Below are 23,503 nucleotides of genomic sequence, written 5' to 3'. Positions count from 1 at the left end.
GCGGGGTGGCCGCTGTGACTAGCCACCAAGCTCCTTCACCAAGAAGACCAGGTCAGTGATGAATCCTGCAGGGCTCCAAGAAGAGGCTTCGGGATACCACAGGCAGCTCATGAGAGGGACGGAAGGCTGACTCCTGGGCTGTCCCTCTGTCCTCCCACCAAGGGAAGGTGCCATCCCAAGTTCTTGTTAATCATCTGTGATTGTTCTGTGGAAGGGGCTCTGCAGACCCTGGAGTTATGACAGCGGCCATCAGGGAAATCCTCCGAACTTCAGGAGAAGGCAGTTAGGAACTTTGCCCCAAAAAGGCTCATCCACAGGGGTTTTCCCTCCTGTAACTGCAGTTCCGTATTTATTCAACGGATCTTTTCGAAAGAAGAAAACAGCATCTCAACATTGGAATTGGTACAGCTTTAAGAAAGTAAGAGCAAAAACTGAAAATAAAGTCCGCAGAGACTGGGGACTCAGGAGAAAGGGAAGGAACGACACGAAGCAGGTTAAATGTGGCTGGCGCTCCCAGCATGCCGAGTGTGGCAGGAAGCCCTGCTTTCTGTTTGCAGGCAAGAAAACAGAAGCTTCGTGAGTTCAGGAAAGGTACCTACCCAGTGGTACCCTGATCTCGGGCCACAGGAGTGTGTCTTCCCACCCCAGAGCCACACAGGAGGCCACACAGGAGACTCCGTGGCCTTGCTGCCTCTTCAGACTCTTACTCGGGACTTTTTTATTTCACAAAAGCCTAAACAATCATCTTCTTCCGAAGCAGAACGCAGTCGTCTCTTTCTGGAATTCAAAAATACTTTTCGCTGGGCAATCATGAGATGAGCTTTGTGCTGTTTGCCGGAGTCAGGCCAAGGCGGTGGTGGAGAGGGGGCGGGGCAGGAGAAGCGGTTCGGGGACACGACCCTCATTGTCAGTAAATCAAGGAAATATAAATCAAGTCAGAATTCATTTTTGCAAATAGAGGCAAGTTCCAAAACATCTAAGGCTCATTTCTTTTTCCACTTTTCTTCTGCAGCTGTGACTTCCACTGGCACATGTTTTTAATCAGTCCTATGAAAACCGATTGTGGTCTGAAAATCAAAGGCGTCCCGTAAATAGTGTGAGGCAAGACCTGCTAATCATTGCTCGGGGTCTTGCCTTGTCCTCGTTGTCCCCGGCGGCTGCTGTAAATACGGACCTCGTGTCATAGAGGTCATCCCTAAAATAGGATCTCTACAGAGAGACCTGGTCCTATTGCCCTTCACCCCAAAGGGCAAAGGCCCTTGTGAAGACCGCCCCATCCCACTCTGGGTGCCTTGGTGGGCAAATGACTGGCACAATGGGAGCTCATTTTGTGGCTGTGCCCCAGGCGACGTCAGCCTGGCTCTCTGGTGCGGGCTTCTGGAACAAACAAGTGGTTGTAACTGGTTCCCACAGTCGCCCGAAATGTGCCAACCTCTGAGCATGCCTGGTTCATTTTTAGGGGGTCCTAACTTGCCAAACAAGGAAACCAACACGCCTGAGATGCGAAGGCTTGACGGGTGATGGGCACACCGCCTCACACGCTCCCAGGCTCCCGCAGCGCCCTCGCCCTCAGCTGGAACTGATTGTCCCTCTGCTGTATTCCGCGGCATGCTGGGCCTCCGACCTCAGGCCCAGCCGTGGTCTGCCTTGAGTCTGGAATGTTTAGATTGGTGTCTAGACGATGTCTTGTACAGCTCGGGCTCCTCGCCTGTGAGACGATCGACGGCTAGGACCATCGTCCCAGTATGTGTTGAATTAAATCAAATGCTGTTTTAGGAGGACTTCACCAACCAACCAACCAGGAGCCATTTCTAGACATCAAAGTATTGGGATGAAATCTGGCTCCTGCTAAATCATAGGGTGTCTTTAAATGCTTACTAAAATGATCAAAATTACCTAGTGGTTCTCTCTCCTTCTGAGGCTCTCCAAGGAGGCCCTCTGGAGCCTGGCCAGTTCCTCTGGGCTATGCTAGCTTACAGCTGGCTTCTGCAACTGCAGGGGTGAGGCCTTGCTCCCAAGGGTTGCAGGTGTCCCTGCCTGCGGGGCATCCCGGGGGGCTGTGTACTGAGAAGGCGGGGGAGGGCAGGACAGGCCAGCTAGCCAAATGACAGGGAGGGACGGGAGTCCTTACGGGTTCCTGAGCCTCCCCAACCCCAGGGCGCCCGTCCTCCACGGGCTCCACCTCTGTCACATCCCAGCCGCTGTCCCCCAGCCAGCTTACACTCCCTGATGGCAGCCCCGTGGTGGTACTCACCCATCCCTGCGTCCTTTGGGCCTCACAGCAAACGAATACCAACTTGGCGCAGGAAGGAAGGGAGGGAGGGAGGCAGGCCAGCCCCAAGGCTGACCAGAGGCCCTGGAGCTAGGGCCAGAGTCTCTCTAGCTGGGCGGGACTCTAGGGATAGAGTCCTCTCTAACTTGTACCTCTCAGCCTGACGCTGTCTCCATCCTGAACCTACCTGATAAGAGGCTGGGAAGAGAGGGTGTCCGTGTGGCCCCTGAGAGAGGATGGGCCCCCATGCAGGGGGGTGGACTGAGATGACGGGGTGTACCTGGCTAGAAGGAAGCCAGATAGTGGGTGTTGGGGGCTAAGGAGTGTGGTGCTGCCTGGGACCCCAGAGCAGAGCCACAGCCCTGGGGGCTCATCTTGTCTCCCAATCTGCACCTGCCCACCACGCCTCGGGTGCCAGGTGCCTTGACCGCGGGCACCAATCTTCTGCTTGCTCCGCCCTGGGCTACACGAACAGGAGCCGAGCCCTGGCTCTGGCCGACAGCCGTGTGGATGCTGGTGGTGGGGACCAAGATCCCTCCACTGGCCTGGCCAGGGCAAGGGCTTCTCCTGCGCTCACCTGCACTGGGGAGAAGCGGACCACCTGTCTGATGGCTGTGAGTCACTGCCAAGGTCACAGATTACCCTCCCCTCTTAGTCAGCGAAGGGGGGAAAAACCAAAGGCTAGACCTCAAAGAGGAAGTGCTCAGGGTCCCAGCTGAGCTGGCCGGGCCGAGGGCAGGTCGTCCCCGAGTCACACTCCAGCAGGCACAGCCCAAGGCTCCTACTCAGCACTGCCAAGCATCAGCCTCCCCATCAGACGGCCAGACCCCCAAAGGACTAGGAAACGCTTAGGAAATCAACTCTTTGGGGCATAAAAGAGTGCTGTTCTCCCTAGAGAATCTCCATGGGGCTATAAAGTGGTGTCTGCCTAAATCTGGGTTCTCTCACTTTGACTCTCAGCAGCTGGAGGCTGTAGTTCGTGTCTTCCCTGGCTGCCTGGGCCCCTGGCTGCTCCCTGGGTGCTTGCGTCCCGCCCCCTCCGACAGCTGGGTGTACACAGATAGATGCCCCTTGCACACACGGGGGAGAGGCTACAAGGATGGCCATGCGCCCTCTTCTTTCCAGTCTCCTCCCCACGCCTGGCCGCCGAAAGACCATTCCCAGACATCTGGCTCTCGGGGCCTTACAGAAGGAATAGCAGCGATTCCGAAAGATGAAATTATTCAATGGGAGAGGATGCCTGAGGCCTACCCTCCCCGCTGGGCTGCAGTGGCCTTCGCAGAAACCAGGTGGGCTCTGCTGGGCTAGGAGAGGAGCGAAGTTCTCCAGCAGGCTGGCAGGAGACAGAATCTGGCAGGCGGAGGGCCTTATGGGTCCTGTCGGTCCCACTGAGGCACCGCAGAGGGCCGGGAAGAGCACAGGCAGAGGAGCTCACCTGCTTGGCGAGCCTCTTCCCCTCTGCACCAAGCCTGGGGCCCTGCCATGCTGTGCCCAGCTAGCTGTGGCCCCCGTGTCAGCTAGACAGACAAGGGCAGGAAGGAAGGACCGGAAGGAAAGGGAGGACATACATACAGTGAAGATAAGTGAGACCCACACACGGCATCAAACGCCCTGGTTCCAGTGATGGGTGTAACGGCTGGAGCGGGTTGTAAAACCCACTTCGTGGGTCTCGACGAGCATTAACATGAAACAAAACAAAATCAGGATGTGTCATGTGTGGCAGGGGGAAACAGTTTTCCAGGAAACTTTTGTTTGAGTTATAAATACTGGATGAGGATATAAAATAAATGTGTTCCTGTGGATGGCAGGAACCCCGAAAGCTGTAAGTACACGGGAGGGGCTGCCTACTACCTCCTAGACATCGTGCTGTTTGCTTCCGTCTGTATTACTTTACGTTGACTCCTTCTCCTGGGCCTACTACCAGGGAGGCCTTATTACCTGTCCTTGCCAGTGAGAAATCTACGATTCAGAGACGCCAAGTAACTTTTCTAAGATCACACAGGGAATTGGTGGCAATGCTACTTATGAATCCAGAGCTGACTGACCCCAAAGTACACATTCTTTCCCCACCGCCATGGCTTCCGGTGGGGGGGGGGCAGGGGTCTGCCTCGGGGCAGCTGCAGGACGCTGAGTCACCAGGACGGTCGTCTACGGTGAGGGGGTGTGCTTGGGGACCAACCACTCCATGCTTTGATGCATGGATCCTCCCCTCCCAAACATCAGCTTAGCTATATTTCAGTCCCCTCTGTGAAAACGAGAATTGCCCACAGCCCGGTTACGAATTTCGAGAGCTACTTACTGCCAGCTCCCTTCACACCCACCTCTGTTCTTGCACAGCCCCCTAAACGGCCCTCTCTCTTACAGGTTCATGTGTCCAGGGCTGTTGAGTGCTCTCTTCAGTCCCCCTCTGGGGACCTGCACTGGGTGGTTTTGGAGTCAAACTGTGACGGCAGTAACAAGGGACAAAGGGGTGAACTTGGCCTCCCTCTCACTTGTCCCTCTGGTTCCTGGAAGTACTCAGGCGCCCTGATGAAGCATGAGGCCTACTCTGAATGTCCGCGAAAAGGTCATGTGACATGTGCCATCTACCAGCTGCACATGCCAGACATCGTGAATGTTCGCTAAATAAGGAGCCCCAGAAGAGCAGAGGGCAGAAAGTCCTTTAACAGGAAGGTCACCTGGCATCTTAGAACTCTCCAGGGCTGTTGAGAAGGACTATGTCTGTAAAGTGCTATAAAATGAGAGGTATTATTATCTTGAAATAATTGAGCTGTAGACTAGAGTGGGGAGGGCTGAAGTGTGATTCTGGCTCTGCCTCTAACTTGTTCTGTGCCTGGGGATGGGCCACCTCACCTCCCTGAACCCCAGATGCCTCCTCGGTCGAGAGAAGGGATGGCTTCTGAGTTCACGTCCAGGTCTAATACACTATTATCCATTATTATTACTATTATTATTGCTTTGGTTGCAATCCAACCACTTTAGCCAGAGACGGTGTCTTAAGTGGAAACAGTAATTAATAAATGAGCTCTCCCTGCGCTTTGCTCGAGGGGTTCTCTCAAAGCCTTAATAAGCATCATCGGAGACATCACATATATCTGCGGTTTCTAGATCGCTCTTCTTTGTCTCCAGATCTGACACAGGACCCCAAGACTGAGTGGCCAGCATACATCCCGGCTGTCTTCCGTCCATCCCTCAGCCGGGCAGACGACCGAACATTCATTCATGGCTAGCCCCTGCTCAGGTCTCGGCGCCGGGTCCTGCAGGGATCAAGGAATGAACCTGAGCGGGCCCTGGCCTTCGGAAACCCACAGACACTTGGCTCCTGGAGCAGAGAGCGGCATGCTAACTCTGGTCAGGAGCTGGGTGGCTTCACTCTCACAGTCATGTGCCAAGCCCTCCCGGAACCTCTTTCTTACTGTGATTGTCCCGCATCAACCACAGCAAACTTTCTGCCCGGAGCTGGCTTTCTTTTCTGCTCAGAGCAAGACCAGGACATTATCCAGCAGGCCAGACGTCTAGCATCTTTAATGACAATAATAATAATTTGCATTTATACAAGGCCTTTCATCGGGGAATCTTCAAGTGTATCACAAACAGTAATTAATTCCCCTTCGCAACGCTGGGAGCCAGTTAAGTAGGCACTTGTTTGCTTTGCAGGGAAAGGGAATCTTTCTGGACCACGCAACAAGTTGGGGGCCTCCCCCCCTACCCTAACCGACCCAACCCTCAAGGCCTGGTATAAGCACTGGGACTTCCACAAGCTCGCGGCTACCCACCCCAGCCGTGGTATCTGTCCTGCCTCTGAGCTCGAGGGCCAACCGTGGAGACACTCATTTGGGACCAGCCAGAGACAGAATGGAGGAGATCTCAGGATCCTGTTAGGGCAGGACTTGCCCTAACAGTACCTCTGAGGGGAGATCCTCTAGCCCTGGCCTGACTACCTTCCACGAGGGAGAGCTCATTATTTCAAGGCACGTCTACTAGTTGTCATGTTTTGCCTTAGTCTAAACTGAAATCTGTCCCCTGGGACAGACCCCCGCCCATGGGTCCAACTTGTGTCTTCTGGAACAAAACACCCTATCTCAATGGCTTGGGGTTGCAGGTTGATGTCTCTTGTATACACATTGTCTGCTTCTGTGATGACCCTCGGGCGCAGCAAGGTGGCACACGTTCAGCCGAGGTTTTGGGGGGCTTGTGAATGGAATGGCTGGGGCAGCTGAGCCTCCACCATGCACTCAGGGCCCCGAGGCCAGGCTGCCTTCCTGAGCACTGTGGGCAGGAGCTCCCTGGTGTCACTGGCTCTGAAGCCCTGGGTCTGCCCAGCTTTGAACCCGGCTCTTTAGATCCCCCACCCCCTCTGGTGTAGACACTGGAGGCCTCCATGTTCATCTTGGGGGACTGCACCTCAGCAACACAGAAATATTCCCACGTTCTGCCACGTGACGGACGAACACGTGTTCCTGGATCTAGTAAGTCCAGGCGTAACTGTCAACGGCGGGGACTGGTTCTTGGAGACCAAGCCAGACGATAACCTTGTTTGTTCCTTTTTTAGCCCTTCTTTATCAGAATAAACTTAAGAGGAGGAGGCACCGCCGCTGAGCCGGGACAGACACAAGGAGAAGAGTTCTGCAATCCCCTGTCCTCTGTAGGAGGTTAGAGGCAAGAGAGGCCTCAGGATGCGGGCAAATGAAATCCTTTGCTATATTTATTTCCAGAAGCTAGCTCTTTGAGGGAAATCCACATCTCCCTTGAGAGACTTCTGGGTCCTTGTTGGTAGCTTTCTGCCTGAAAAGACCCCACCCTCCCTTTCCCAGAGTATAGGGTTTGGGCCTCACCACGGGAGGAGTTGTGAGCACGCAGCAAAGGCTGTTGTTTTCCTAAAACCTGCCCCCTTGTGAATACGACGTTTGGCTCGTGGTGATACAGCATCGTCCTGCTTTCCTTTCACATGATCCCCATTCTCTGGCCTAGAATCAGGAGGGATCATTTCTGGCTAGGATTTGGACTGAGTCACTGAGCTGGGGGATATTTGGGAGGAGAAAAATCCAAGGGTGTAGAGAGAGAAACTGCTAGGGTCGTTCTGTGGCAAAGGGGAGCCTCCGGCAACCATCCCTGCGTGTGGATCTGAGAGTTGGAGGGAACTGAATTCAAATATGGATCGGTCACTTGGTTCCTGCGTGTCACTCGGGAAGCTGCCTGGCCACCCCGAATCTCTGTGTATTTCCCGTAGGACTCAGCTCGTGTGGCTGTGATGAGGAACCTGTGCCAGGCACGTGGTAAGGACTCAGACCATGTTGGTTTCCTCTGCTCCCGCCCTCCACGCCCACCACACGGCTGCTGGAACGCTCCAAGCAGCTCACTCCTGCCTCGCTTTAAGGCAACAGACACAGACGCAATCGCTCCTGTCTACGAGCCGGTCTGGAGTACCTGGGAGCCCTGCCTGGATGGGGCCGGCATCCCGGAGGCATTTAATATTTGCTGAGTGAGGAAAGGAACCAACTTGATACTTGGTATTTTATAGTTTATAATATGCTTTTAAAATAAGCCCGTTTTAAGCCAAGCAACAATCAAGTGTATTAAATAGAGACCGTTGCTCTACCCCCTCCCTGGGCACTTCAGGAAGAGACAGACGTGGGCAGAGCCGGGAACCCACCTGAGCTCAGTTGTGCTGTAAAGGCAGAGGGGGTTCTGGGCAGAGGCTAGTGCCTCGTGGCAGCAGCTTGCCCGGGGAAGGTGTTCTGTGTCTTCTGCAGCCACAGGCTTGGTGTGGGAAGGGCAGGACTCTGGGGCACTCCCGTTCCACTACGGGGTTCTCGGGACCTAGCCGTGGTGCAGTGCGAGGGCCCTGCTCAGTGCAGTTCCCCACCCCACATCTGCCCTTTGTATCTGCAGCTCAAAGCGCGCAGCATCATCGTGAACCTGGTGACCTGAAGGAGCTTTCTGTTTTAAAAATCAAAACATTTGCTAAATGTAAGCTTTCTTTCTCTCAGACCCTGGGCCTCTGGTCCTGAGTTAACTGCAGGGATATTCCCCGGTGCCAGCTTCCCTGGGCTGCCATCCCCCATCCCCCCCGGGTGCGGTAGCGCCAATGCCCATGGCCCACCTTCTTCCTCCTGACGGCGTCTTTCTGGGGCACAGAGATAACTGCTCTTGGACACAAAACTCTGTTCCTTAGCACAGTGCTCTGCACATTTTAGGGGTTTAAAACAATGACAAACTACATTTCCTCTTGTTCCTGGTAGCCTTTGAGAACCAAGAAAGGGGACAGGAAGTAGATTTTAAGTCCTGGGCTACTGTGGGCTCCTGGCTTCTCCTTCTTCCCAATCATCTAGCCTCGGAACTGCTGAGAACCACGGCTGGATGCGGAATGAAAACGGTAGGTTAGGAATCTTTCAAAATTTGCCCACACAGCTGGCCTAAACACAATTCCCAACGGGAGCTGAGCGCTGGAAATCGGATCTGCCCACAAAGCCATCTCACCCGTGGAGAGTTCATAACCACCTCCTGGAAACCACTCTGACAACACACCCGATGGAGGAGGGCTGTCCCGGTGGGATGGCGTCACTGCACACCCCGGGGGACGTGGAGCCCGATGCCTCGTGAGTGAGGTCGGCTCCCGCCACCGTGAGCTCGTCTATTCTGGACCCCGTAACAGATTTCTTCATGCTGCTCGCATCTGACCTCTGGGGTAGAACTCTGGAAAATCATGGGTGTTCCTAAAGCTGAGAGCCAGCTTCAGGTCAGAAGTGAGCAAAGAGGAGCCAGGACGTGGGTTCTCCACGATAGGCACCTAAAGAAGATCAAGGTCTATGCTGCCTGTTGGGAAGGGACCAAGTCTTCATGCTTCTGGCTGTGGGGCACCCCTCTTCCCGCTCTGAGACGCTGCAGCCACCCCTGCCAGGCAGCACCGCTGACGGGGACAGGTAAAAACGGGCATGCTAGGGGCCAGCCCAGGCTGCAGTGACTCAGAAACTGAGGCCAAGCAGTGTTAACCTGTTGCCAGCCAGCGAGGCCCCTGGGAAAAGACCCCACAGACTTCTAAGATGCGGATACATCTGGGAAGCAGCTTCTACTCTACACAAAGGCGTCTGGCCGAAGCAGCAAGTGGCGGCCCGGAGTTCCGTCCCCACTCTGCTGGCTAAGCTCTGTGTTCTCCCAGTGCTACGTGTCCACAGAAACAGACAGGTTTCTTTCTTTCCTTTTTTTTTTTTTTCATACCCAAAGCTATTAGTTAAACTCTGCTCCGCACCAACCCAAAGAGGGCACCTTTTCTAGTGAGCACAGAAGTTCTTTATAGACCAGATCGGCCCTGAGAAGAGGACCATTCATTTCTGTACTTTGGTTTCTCTATTATGTATGTACCTGGAGCACACACAGGGGATGCCTGTCACTAGGACGCCAAGTTCATAAATTAGAATCTTGTTTGGATTGCTAACGGGGGAAGACGATGAAACAGATGAGTCCTCTCCTAGTCTCTGAATTTTTTAAGGCATTTTAAGGACCCATTTCTGTTTCTCTGACTGCAGCCACCAACCTACCTCAGCACTCTGGGCTGTTCCTGCCCCACCTTGTAGTTCAGACTCAGGGAAAAACACAGCACAGGGGCAGGATGGGTCCTCAGGGCAGCATCGGCTCCCTTTTACTGCTGTGGTGGTCAAGCCAACCACTCCGTGTTCTCTTCCACGGAGGTACAAATCGTGTTCCACCTTGAACCATGCTACTGAATGCAGTCAGACCCGCACAGCTGGGGTGTCTTTTTTCCAGAACTGGTGAACATGATGGATGCCAGAGCCAGCAGACCAATAAACACAGTCATGTAGCAAAATAAACCATAAAAGAGCAGAGTAAGTCCCCACCCTCTGCAGATTCCACCAATCTCAAAGCATGCTTTGTGTCGCTACTACTGGGAAGAGAGAGTCAAGCTCCTCAGTAGTTACTCCAGGAACTCTCGCTATACAAAAACTGCCTATTGCCAGTTCAAAAGTCAGAGAAAGTTGGATCCCCAAACCCTAAAGATCACCTAGTCCCGGGATCAGCGAACTTTTTCTGGAAAAGGCCAGATGGTAATTAGTTTGTGTTTTGTGAGCCATATATCCTCTCGCTACAGTTTGACTCTGCCCTTGTGATAGCAGCCCCAGATGATATATAAATGAATAGGTGTGGCTGGGTTCCAATAAACCTTTATTTATAAAAACAGGCAGCTGCCTGTTGTTTGCCAATTCTTATTCTAGTTCAACCCCAGTATTTTCAGAGGAGGAGTGAAGTGACTCCTTCACAGTGACTTCCAAAAGGGAGACCATCCAAGACGGAGACCTGCATGGCTTGGGGGGAGGAACACAGACACTGCTGCCTGCCTTAGAGCTACCTGGGTGGAAGGCCAAACCAGCCTTTGGGGTAACCGGAGAGTTTGACTCCCACATTTAACTTCAGAGAGGCCCAAAATGCAAGTGGAAAATCACAGGTTAAAGTCTAATAGGACGGCAAAGACAACCCACATATCAAGCTTGGCTGGCACGGGTGTAACCATCGGTTATGTCCTCCTAAGTATATGTTGCTAAGCTTCATCAGTGAGACTCTGGCCCAGTCTTAAGAGGTCTCTGGTGAAGGGCTGGAGAGAAAAGGGGAACAAGCTCCTGTGAAGCCGCTGGCACTTGTCTGTGAAACACAGGAGAAGAAAACAGCAAATTCATTTTTTCCAGTCAGCAGCTAGTCAAAGCTCTAACAGGGTATAAGTGGTCAGAGAGGACAAACCCTGTCGTCCAGGGCTTGAGAACAGGTTGTTTTGGCTGTCAAGCATTTTCAAAACAAGTTTTCTTGGTCTCGTGACAGGTTGTGGCAAGAAGAAGAAAATGAAAAGACTGGAAGATCCCATGATCCCGGCTCCGGGTCTCCGCGTGGGCCAGCCCTGCCTGCACGGTCAGGTCTGCGTGCAGAGTGTGCAGATAAAGCCAGTCTTAGGGCTAATACCACCTCACCCGTGACACCATTTAATCAAGTGATTCCTCTAAGAACTCTTTGGCAGCTGGATAATCATTCTGATCTGGGAGGAATAGGTCAAAGCCACTCTTAAGCCCAAGGGCGCTGTGCGGCTCAAACCCACGCCCTGCGTTGTTTTAATTTTCACCTCATGTTACGTGGACAAATTATGCTTCTGCAACTGAGGTTAAAACCATCTGCTCTAAGGTGGATTTTTCCATCTCAACCGCAGAGCGCTTGGGTCGGGTGGGGCAAAGAGATCAGCACGGAGGCACCAACGGCGAAGGCCAAGATCAAGCTGGTATTCGAAAGTGCATTCACTCCCTACCAGGAGTGATCTCACTCAGGGGCTTAACAAACTTGGCCTCAAGGAGGGGATGAGTCAGACACAGAGCTGGCCATGGCAGCGCCAAAGGCCACGCGGCCAGATGGGGATCTGGAGAGTACTGTTATCAAGCAACCCAGGGAAAACGTTCAGAAATCAATTAGACAAGTGTGGCGGAAGTTTCCAGATCCCCTAAATTAACACTGAAGAGCCTAGGGTTGCATACCCAGACTTCAACTCAGACTCAAGTTCTGAATGGTCCAGTGACCTTGGGCTCCCTTTCTTGGGTCTCCTTTGTCTCGCTTCCAAAGCAAGGCGGCCGGATGGGCCTTCTGGCTCCAGGGCTCTGGTCCCCAGACTCACCGGAGCAGGGGGCATTGGGTCATTTACAATCTCACCTGCTATGGCCATCTCAAGTCACCACAAGGGACAGCTGAAGTCCCCACTTTTGGCACTGCTCCCAGAAGAAGAACTCTGTGAAAGGGACCTGGCGCTTCTTCCGTGAGACAAGTTACCAGTTCACAAAGGCTGTCTTCGTTCTGCCAGTTGTCTGCAAGCATGGGTTTCTTTTCTGAAGGAAGAGGTGGGGATACGGGAAGACTCGTACAAGACAGCTCCCATCATGCCTACTCTGACCCTCAAACACACACAGGGGCATCCCCAGCATTTCATATCTCTGCTCAGGATGTGACTTGAAGACACTGCCCAAGGCCAGCTGTGCAGAGCTTACCGAACCCGAGAGAAGCCTAGAAGACCACTGAGCTCCCTTTCCCCAGAAAGCCACACAGACTGTTGTGACTGATTCTTGGGCTGGCCTTTTGTATAGGATGTCCTGTGAAATTTAAATTTCAGGTAAACAACAAGTAACTTTTTAGTATAAGTATGTTCTAAGTATTGCATGGGATCTACTGATATTAAATGATTCAGTCTCTGAAAGCCCTGGGCCCTGAAGTGGCAAAGAAGGGGGAAAGGACTGAAGGCAAACATTCCTTTACAGCATTCCACCAACATGACCACAGAACTCCGCTTCTCCTGCCTTTGTGACTGGTTCCCAGGCCGCGGAGGATCTAGTGGGATTTACACATCTACTCCCAGGCAGGACACTGCATGAATATAGACTTTATGGATCAAAGAAAACCCTCATTGCCCACAGAAGAAAAGGTCGAATGTCTCAGCAGTTAATAGCCACGGTGATTAGCCGAACACCAACAATACGCCCGCGTTTTATAATCCACTTCCCGTCGAACATTCACAGTCCTCTGTGAAAGAGGACTGTTCTTCCCTCATGGGCAGATGAGAAAACCAAAGTCTACAGGGGTAATAAAATACTCCCAAAGAGTGGCAGGACCAGGACTGGACTTCTGGTTGGTCTGATTTCAGAGCTCATGTTCCCTCCGGGCTGCAGACTCTGACCTGCCTCTTTTCTTTCTCTCCTGCCTCATCCACCACTGCCCTCTTCAGTGCGTCCTGGCTACCCGGAACCTCCTGCTTCCTATCCTCCGGGCGGTCTCTTCCCTGTGGCAGGCACGGCCTCCCTCCAGCACATCTTACCCATATTCCGACGTCAGCCTCCTCAACCTCGGCAAACAGACCTCCTTTCTCTCCTACTGCGTTCCCCCGTGCACACGGCGCACAGCGCTGCCTTAGAAAACAACCATTTATGTGGCATTTCCACCCAACTCTGGTTCCACGAAGGCAGGGAAAGGGTCCCACGTCCCACTATCATGGCGTCTGATACCTACTTTGAATACAGTAAACACCTGCTGGCTGGCTGGCTGGAAGAGTGCTGGTGATCGGGGAGAGCCCAATCCCAATCAGAATATGTGCAAGGCCGCCCTGGGGCACTCCGAACCTGGGTGTCACCCAAGGCCGAGAGCCTGGAGACTCTGCAGTTCCGAACAGAATGCTGAGCTCAGTTGCCTGGCCGAGCTGGGAGAACTCAATCAAGGGGGAAGAGAGGCAGGGTGGTAAAAGAACAGAAAGTAGTTGGAAAGTCAGGAAACCCAAGATCTATTCTTAGTTCCTGTGCTGTGTTACCCAGTGACCTTGGATGAGTCATCTTGCTTTGCAAGGCCTCAGTTTCATAATCTGTAAAACAGGTATAATGGCAGGGGGCGCCTGGGTGGCCAAGTGGGTTAAGCCTCTGCCTTCAGCTCAGGTCATGATCTCAGGGTCCTGGGATCGAGCCCCGCATGGGGCTCTCTGCTCAGCGGGGAGCCTGCTTCCCCCTGCCCCCACCTGCCTCTCTGCCTACTTGTGATCTCTGTCTGTCAAATAAATAAATAAAATAAAATAAATAGGTATAATGGCAGTATTGATCTCATAGGATTGGTATGAGAATTATAGGAACTGAAAATCTATGAAGCATTTGGAGCTGTGCTGGTACAGTACAAGCAATTGGCACACATTTACCATCGTCGTCTGTCAGATGACCAGGAGAGACTGGAGGGTCCACTCTCATTTCTGTTGAGATGATGCCCTTTCAGATACGTTCCTATAAATGTCACTTTTCTGGGCAACTGGGATGATGACTATTTAAAGACTATCTGATCCCTACAATGACTGATAATGGGAAATTCTGGTCTTCTACATTTTGATTCTGATTTTTAGAGGAGTGACAGGGCTCCCCACTTTGTAATTCTGACTCGTACCCAGTGCACTAAGTAGTTAAGGAATGGATGGCTTCATTGTCAGAACGGAACATCAACCAGAGATGGCGCGCCCCACCATCCATCAGCAGGCTTTGTAGCTGGGGCTCTTCGAACTGGGTGTGCTGCAGTCCCTAGTGCTTTGCACCTACACTGTATATCGTATATATCACCCTGAAATGTTTGCTGCATGAATTACTAGCAACAACCTAACCGCAGAAGCCACTGCTACACTTGGTTCTTACAATCATGGCTGCCCTGAAGCCTGTTCTCCTGACTCGGGCCACAGCATCTCCACCGGGCAGCTTGGCCCCGACTGGCCAGGAGGCAAAACATTTACTCTCCTCAGAAGTGAGTTCAGATTAAGGATGACTCTAGAGCACTGCAGCCTCACTTCTGCTTTCCTGGCTTCCATTTTCCACCAGGCATGACTAAGTGCCAGGGGTTCTGTCTGTCTGGGAAGATAAGAGTCACTGGAATTTTTCACCCCCTTCTCCATGTGCGGCCTTCCTGCTAGTTTGGAGGGTGTGAGGCAGCATCTATCCTTCGCTCCCTTACGACACCCCCCTTCTTCCTTTGCCCACTGATTCTAGTGATAAGTTCGGCCACAGGGATGTTTACTTTCCCTTAAAGGTACTCAGTGCCAGGTCTCTATATTCCCAGGAGAGCTATTTCTGCTCGAGAGTACCCCGGGCTCTCCCCCATGGCCACAGGTGAGCCAGCAGGAGGACAGCAGGCCACACACCGGCTGGTTGGATGGCTGTGTGCGTGCGGGCAGTGATTTCCCTGCATTGCTCCTGGGAGCAAGGGAGTGGGCAACAGGCAGAGTAAAGGTGGGAGGTCAGAGGTGGCTTGGGCTGGACTCTGGACGAGTGAGCAGGGGCACAGTATTCTAATCATAGTACTGTCTGGTCTTGAACACGTTTTTCCAGGAAATGAAAATGGTGCATTGAACGTCAAGTCTATGCCAACTGCTGTGCTAAGGGGCTTCTGCCAATCCTTTCACTTAATTCCCACCACAATGGCTGATGCTTACCATACTCGGTCTTGGCTGTACCAGATGGTTTCTAAGGTTCCTTCCAAGCTCCAGGTCCTGAGACTGGTGCCCACTGTCACACCTACACTTCCGCTCGGCCACCCATCTCAGCTTTGCTGTGGGCTATGTTGCCGCTCTCTGAGCAGAGGTAACTGCCCCACTACCTGCTCCTGGTTTCTGCTCACCTCTATAAAGCCGCACTACAACAAGTCATGGATCTGGCTCATTTCTGCTGCACGGTCTGACAACACACAAGACAGAATCCCATTTCCGAAGAAGCGAGGCCTCTGCCTGTTGCTCGTAATGTGCGCAGGATGAACGGACCTGACTGTTCTTTGCTGCTTCCCTTTTTTCTAGAACTCATGCCTTAATGAAAAGTGATCAAGACCAGCAGCTTGGCCCTCCTGCCTTGGCTGGACTTCACATCACACATGACCACCCCGAGCAGCCCTGGAGGCACCTGTCAAAAACCAACACGTACATCGATCGGAACAGTCAAACCTAATTCCCAAGAAGCTGTTTTAACTTGACATCTGAAAATGTATTCCATCTAGAAGTATTTTACTGGGTGTGCGTTCAGGGCACATGCATGCATGTTCCGCAACCGAAGTGTTCTATAAATACCAGATATGGGTTGTACGAGAAAGCATCACGTACAGAGCGTACTTAATTCCATTTAGTAATGTTTTCAATTTGCGTCTGACCTCTGGCCACAGAGATGGAATTTTCTCAACATGGATAAAAAAGCAATGCTAAGCTACCTTACATACAATTTTCACTTAAAATCCCCCAATATAGGGGAACTTAGTGATCATCAGCTACTAGCCCAGTGCTTTTAGATGAGGGCCCGAGGCCCGAGGTGAAGTTTTTTTCCCAAGAACACACGTGGAATTGATAGCCGTGCTTGGATGTGACCAAGGTCACCCAACTCCTAGGCCACTATTCTTTGCATTATGTTCACTTACTGTTACCTTACTTCTTCCAATAGTTCAAATTCTGTTGAGCTCTGATTCCATTGATAAATGTACGTTTCTACTTTGATGTGCTATTAAAAAAAAACCTGAACCCATTTCCCTAGCCTTTTGGCTCTGTAGGACAGCTGCCTATTTTTTCCAAGAAAGAGAATAAATGACCATAACTCACAAACAAGGAAGTAGCTGTATGTGGTTATCACCACATTTTCACGGGGGCTGAGAAGGATCATCAGAACCCGTCCCTGAGCAGTTGGTAGCTTTATGATGGTAGAGCTCGGTTCATTTCCATGACAAAGATGTCTTGATTTCCCAGCTACTCTTTTCATGTGCGGTTTCTTCTGGCTTACAAGACTGAGACCAGAAAGGAAACCCTCACCCTGTGTACCACTGAGAAAGGGGGAGGGCAGGACGGATGTGGGGGGCGGGGGTAGGGGGGGTGGCGGGGAAGGATCAGTCCTTCAAGCAGACTGCAGAAAGCCCAAAGAGTGGAATCAAAAAAAGCTAGGGACACAGTGGCAGGGCCTGTAAAAGAGGGCCTGGGGGGGTCCTACCCAAGGGGGGTCAGGAGGCTGAGCAGGGCTGCAAATGCTCTGTGCCTGGTACTGCCTGGCCGGCGCAGGCTGGAAGGTGGTACGTGGCTCTCTCGGGATGAGGGATGCATTAGCAGTAATGGACGGCCAGGCTTTTGAAGGAAGCTTATCGTTTCACAGCAACAGATGTCAGGTTCTAATAAATAACATGTTCTCTCTGACCTACGCAATTTGGAGAGGATGCCTGGACGGCAGGCAGAGCTGGATTCCTCCCCATCTCGCTTGCTCTCTGTTCTAAAAGGAAAAACAAACCAAATCCCTTGAAGATACTTTTCAAAATGATTCTCTTGGAGAGTTCAAGGACCCGATCATTCTGTGTTATTTATTTGCTTTACTTCTCTCTTCACAGCTTCCATAGTTCCCAAGCCTGGGAGGGACAGGCGTGCTTGCCCAGGCAGAAACCCGGGGGCATACGGGTGAGGGGAAGGCTTGGGTGACCCTGGCCTTCCCTGGTTCTATCCTGGTTCTGTTCCCATCCTCCCGGGGCACGCTGATTGCCCAAGCTGTGCTGGCCAGGCCAGAAAATTCCCTCTTCTCTCCAGAAGGGAGAACAGCTAATATGAGTCTGGGATTTTTTCTTTCTTTCTTTCTTTTTTTTTTTTAAAGATTTTACTTATTTATTTGACAGACAGAGATCACAAGTAGGCAGAGATGGGATTTTTTTTTTTTTTTTTTTAAGGGAATTCTTCCTAGGGAACTTAAGGCAAAATAAAATAATAAAGAAAACCCATGAATCATAGCAGCACTGGAACTGTGGGTTCTATCGCTGGGGCACAGCCTCCTGGGAGCCCAGACCTGATGGCTCTTCCTCCCTCACTGCCTTCCCTTCTGCCAGTGACTCTTCTGGCCCACAGTGGCTCAGTTCCGTAGCTGCTCCCCCTCGCAGAGGAGATACGTGGGGGTGAGCAATCCCAGCTGGCCACAATTCTTACCTTCCGGGTCATCCCCCTACCCTTCGTTGCAGACGACGGTTCCAGAAATCTAGCTATAAACAGGAGAGAGATGGGAGCCAGAGAGGTGGTGGGGAGAAGGGGAGGCAGTGGTCCAGGGACAGAGAGAGGGCGGCAAAGTCCCTGTCAGGGTTTTCTGTAACACTGATGGGTGTTACACCTGTCGGGGTGTTCCTCTGGCCAGCTGACCAAGTGCAGGGACCGCAGAGGGAGGCCCGACTCAGCAAGGAAATCTCAATGGGCACAGAGCATCGTCTGAGCTGCCTTAAGGAGCTGCCAACAAGGCAGCAAGGAAGTGACTGAGTGAGTTCTGGATAACAATCACATACACGGGCTCACATTACAAGCACTCACACTTCATCAACACCCCTCCCACGGCCCTCCTCTAGTCCCAGAGAATTCTCAGGCCTCAGGGCTCCCGTGACCACACTGCACTACCCGTGGAAACGGCTTCCACGCCGTTCTCCACAGCATCTGAGGGACCCAGAGGGGCCTCACAGCCACAGTAAGGGTGGGGATGGGGAGCAAATCAGGTGGGGGCATCGAGCCCCCTTCTCTGCAATCAAGGAGAAGAGATCTATTTTTATGTGGTTTATTTAGAGGGCTAATGCATAAGACCGGATTGAAGCATTTAGCAGCTAATGACAAATTTGAAGAAAACTGTGTCTGGGAATACTGAGGTATTAACCATGAAAGATAACTGAAATAGTCCAGAATGCAGATGATTTTTAAAGAACCTCTGAAAGAGAAAATTATTCTGCAAAGACAACTGGATGACTAATAATGTGAGTATGCAGGGCGATGAACATATGGGGAATTATGGACTGCTTTGGGAACACTTGGATAGGTTTCTAAATAAGAAAATAACATCTCTCTCTGACCTTGAGGCAAGAAGGCAAACAACAAATGGTTTTAGGAGGTTCATGAATTACTCCAATGTGTTGACTGAGAAGCTATTTTTTGAAATATTCCTCAAGTGATTCCATTTATATAATGGATTTAATTTGTGACAAAGCATTGTAGTGGGTGATGTGGGGTTAAATCCTATTCTAAGAAACTACTTAGGCCTCTAGGATCAAGCTGATGTTTTATACAATGAAACTCAAGGAAAACGCCCTCCATCTATTCACATATTTATCAGACTAGAAAGGATTAATAAAATCATCTGACTGATTCATCTAGACAGATCTAAGCTACATAAGATGCCAAGGTAGGTAACTAGTAAATTCAGATTTTTTTTTTCCAAAGTGACAGTTGGCTTTATGTAGATTAAACAATTGGAGCATGGTTTTTTCTTTTCCCCAACTTTCTAAGCTGGTTGGGTTGGCACCAAGAAGATATAACCATAGGTGATACTGTCCATGAATGGGACAGCCCAGAATCTAAGAATCTCTGGCCAACTCATTGAGGTTGGGGAATTGTTCAGTTGGGTGCAATACTGACTCTGCTATCCTTTAACTGAAACTCTTTTTCCCTCCAGGGATAGTGATGCTGATGGTGAACAATGACTGCTCTCAACACGCCAGACCCTCTGCTGGACAATTCACCTACATTACCCCGTGCGGTACGCACAATTCCAAGATGGCCCCTGAGATCCCTCACCCAATCCCCAGGACTATGAAAATGGATTTCATTCCTATAATTTGGATTGTTAGGTTACATGGAACAGATGACTTTAAGAAAGGGAGATTAAAGGTAGGCCTGACCTAATCAAATGACCCCTTTAAGTCTGAGTTCAGAAGTCAGTGACACCAAAGTCAGAGGTTAGAAACAGGAGGATTTGATGCACCACCACTGGCTTGATGGTGGAGGGGCCACGTGGCAGGAAGTAGCCTCCAGCTGACAGCCAGGAAGGAAACCAGTACCTCAGTCCTACAACCACAAAGAATGAATTCTGCCAACAACCCAAATGAGCTTGGAAGAGGGTCTGGGCCTCAGACGAGACAGCAGCCCCAGTCAATGTCTTCAGTTGTTTGGGACCCTAAACAGAGACCCAGGAAGGCTGTATTGGACTCCCAAGCCACAGAAACTAAGATAATAATCTGTGGGGTTTTAAGCTGTTAAGTGTATGGTAGTCTGCTAATTAACAATAGAAAACCGGGGCAGCTTAACCAGTTGGTTAAGCTTCTGCCTTTGGTTCAGGTCATGATCCCGAGGACCTGGGATCAAGCCCTGCATTAAGCCTCCTGCTCAGCCGGGAGTCTGCTTCTCCCTTTCTGTCTGCCCCTCCCCCCACTCACGCAAACACACATGTCCTCTCTCTCAAATAAAAACAATCTTAAAAAAAAATAACTACAGAAAATCATACACACCATTTGATACTCATAATAATCTCTACAACAAGCTTCACTGTTTAACAGAGAAGGGGACAGACTGAGGGAGATTATGAATTTGCCCAAAGTCACACAGCTGGTGAATGGTAGAAATAGGTTTCAACTCAGCTGTCTTGACTTTAGGGTCAGTGCTCTTAACTGCCACAAGCATTTCCTCTGTATTCACGTTATTCAAGTGCCAGGCCTCTGAGGAGGGAGGCTCAGACAAGTAGTAAAGAGAATGGGGAACCGTATTAGCCTGCCTGGGGACAGATGTGCAGAAAGTCAGAGGCCCTGTGTTAGGCCCTAACTACAAAAAGTCAGCTGTGTGCCCTTAGGAAAGTCCCTTCATCACTCTGAGCCTCAGTTTCTTTATCTGCATGAAGGACAATGAGGATTTCTACACTGTACCCCACACAGGGCTGCAGTGATGATCCCATGAAGGTGTGCAAGGGTGCACTGTAAATGGTCAAGTCCATAGGCAAACAAAGGTGCCTGGATGTCATCCAGGGATAGCTTCCTTTTCTTGATGACTTCATGTCTCAATGTCTTCTGCGTATAGGATGGATATCATTCTCTGATGGCTTGTTCCAAGGAAGACATTTAAAAATTAGTGGGGGTTTTTGGGGGAAGGAAATGAGTCTCCTTGTTCTTTATTTGGGAATTACAGAATAAGGTGGAATGTGATTTTTCTTTCTTATCTTAAGTTCTTTAAAAGTCTGCTTACTGTTAAAAGCCAAAGTAGTAAGAATGTACTATGGGATTCACAAAATATGTAGAAGTGAAACATTTGAGTATTATGCTACAGAGGACAGTAGAAAATATAAAAAGAATTAGGAGTGTTTTAAGTTTTTGCATTGTACTTAAAGTGTTATGATATTACTTCATAGTAGACAATGGTAAATTAAGGATGTGTTTTAGTGTATTAATAACTTAAATATGACACAAAGAGCTGTAGCTAAAAGGACAATAGGAGAAAGAATGTTATACTAAAAAATACCGAGATAAATCAAAGGGAAGATTTGGAAGGGAAGACAAAGGAATACAAAATACATAAACATATCAATGAAATTAAGTAACAAATAGAAAGATGGTAGATTTCAACTCCATCAGTTCATTACTTACACAAAATGTAAATAAGCCAAATACTCTGATTAAAAGGCAGAGATTATCAGACTAGATTTAAAGAAAACCTACAAAAGATTTCCTTGAAAAATAAAGACACATAGGTTGAAAGAAAAAGGATGAACAGAGATAAACCATGCAAAAAATACATATAAGAAAGCTGGTATAACCATCTTAATATCAGACAAACCAGACTTCAAGTCAAGGAGAGTTACCAGAAATAGAGAGGGTCATTTCATAATGATCAAAGGGCTAATTTAGCCAGACATAATAATTCTGAATATGTATGTACTTAAGAAACAAGCCTCCAAATTCAAAAAGCAAGAATGGACAGGACTAAAAGGAGAAATAAACCACAGGTGGAAAGTTTAACACCTCCTTTCAAAAACATATAATAATAAACAAAAAATAACAGTAAGGATATAGAAGTTTTAAATAACAGTAAGAAGTAGTTTGACTTAATTAATATCGTACATATAATATCTTAATTCAAAAATGCAGGACACGCATTCTTTTGAAGTTCACACGGACTATACAAAGATAGGCCATATATTGGGCCACAGTACAAATCTCAACAGATTTCAAAGGCTTAAAATCATATAGATTATGATCTCTAATGAAAACAGAATTAAATTAGAAATCAGTAAGATATCTAGAAAAATCCCCAAGCACTTGAAATTCAAGCAGCACAATTATAAACAATGCATAGTTCAGAAAGAATTCACAGGAGAAATCAGAAATATTTCTAACAAAGTAACAAAAAATGTATCAAAATTTGTGGGATGCAGTTAATGCAGACCTTAGGAGAGAAATCTGTAGTTTAAAGGCTTATAGAATGGATTAAAATCAATGATGTAAGCTTCCAGTCTGAATAAGTACAAATTAAACTGAAAACTAGAAGGAAGGAAATAATAAAGATAAAAGCATAAATTAATAAAATAAATTTCTTTGGAAAGATAAGTAAAACTGATATACCCCTAGCTAGACTGTTTTAAGAAAAGGGGAGAGAAAAAAAAAAAAAAAACACAGAAACTTTCACTATAAAGAAAGAAAGAAGTTCTATCACTATAGCCCACAGATATTAAAAGGAAAATGAGGGAGTATTATAAAAAATCTCACACCAGTCAATTCAACAACTTAGACTGGATAACTTGCTTAAAAAACACAACTTGCTAAAACTAACACAAGAAAAAAAAATGATGAATATCCCTATCTTTAGTAAATATTTCTTTGAATTTCTTTCCATAAATAAAACTTTACTGAACACTAAAAAAGAAAACAAAAACAAAAACAAAACCCACAAAAAAACAAAAAAACTACTGCTGAACCTACATAAACTCTTTCAGAAAACAGAGGTGGAAGGAAAATTTTCCAGTTTATTTTATGAAGCCAGCATGGTGCATTTATCAAAATCTGAAAGGACAACACTAATTTCTAAGCCAACATCACCCATTAAAATAAGTGTGAAATACAAAGATCTTAACACAACATTAGCAAATCAAATCTAATAATATAAAAAAGGATAGACATAATGACTAAGAAGGTTTATTGATCCCTGGAATGCAAAGTTGGTCTAATATTCACAAACTTGTTAACATAATTCACCACTTTAATAGAATAAAGCAAAACCATAGGATTGGGCCAATAGATACAGAAAAGCATTCTACAGAATTCAATACTCATTCATGATAAAAACTCTTAGCGAAGTAGGAATATAAGAGAACTTCTTCAATGTGGTAGAGACATCTATGTAAAACCTACTGCTAACCTCAACCTTAATGGGAAGACATATGGCCAGATGTCTACTCTTACCACTGTGCACAACATTGTACTAGAGATCCAAGCCAGTCCAAGTAGGTAAGAAAAAGAAATTTAAAGCCATAAAAATAATAAAGATGGAAATAAAAAAGTAAAGCTGTTAACAGATGATATGATTGTTTATGTTAAAAAAAAAACTTAAGAAAACTACAAAAAAAACTACTAGAATTTAGTAGCAATCATAAACTTAGGCAATGTCACAGGATACCTGGTCAATATAGAAAAATCGTTTGTATACCTATATACCAGTAACAAGTCGAAAATAAAACCTAAGAAACTATCATTTACAATAAAACAACTTAAAAAATGCAAGACTTCTATAATGAAATGTCAAAACACCTCTTAAAGAAATTAAAGACCTAAATGAAAACTCTTGTTTATTGAGTCAAAGATTCAATATTGTTAAAATGTCAATTTTCCCTCTTGTTGATCTTTAGATTTAATACCATCCCAACCAAAATTTCAGTGGGCATTTTT

General features: G+C 48.7%; 1 protein-coding gene and 1 long non-coding RNA gene across 5 annotated transcripts in view; one reads left to right on the top strand and one right to left on the bottom strand.

Moving 5' to 3' along the window:
- BABAM2 (BRISC and BRCA1 A complex member 2) overlaps positions 1–23,503 on the bottom strand; it is a 404,982-nt gene that overhangs the window by 5,403 nt on the left and 376,076 nt on the right. The window lies entirely within an intron of this gene.
- LOC309871829 lies at positions 6,850–16,660 on the top strand. Its single transcript, XR_014315509.1, has 3 exons — positions 6,850–6,924; positions 7,503–7,782; positions 15,615–16,660. It is a non-coding gene; the product is annotated as an uncharacterized lncRNA (long non-coding RNA).

The sequence above is a fragment of the Mustela nivalis genome (genome assembly GCF_964662115.1).
Source record: "Mustela nivalis genome assembly, chromosome: 8".
NCBI lineage: Eukaryota > Metazoa > Chordata > Mammalia > Carnivora > Mustelidae > Mustela > Mustela nivalis.
Note: the sequence above shows the minus strand (reverse complement) of the source record. Positions and strands in the feature narration are given on the sequence as shown.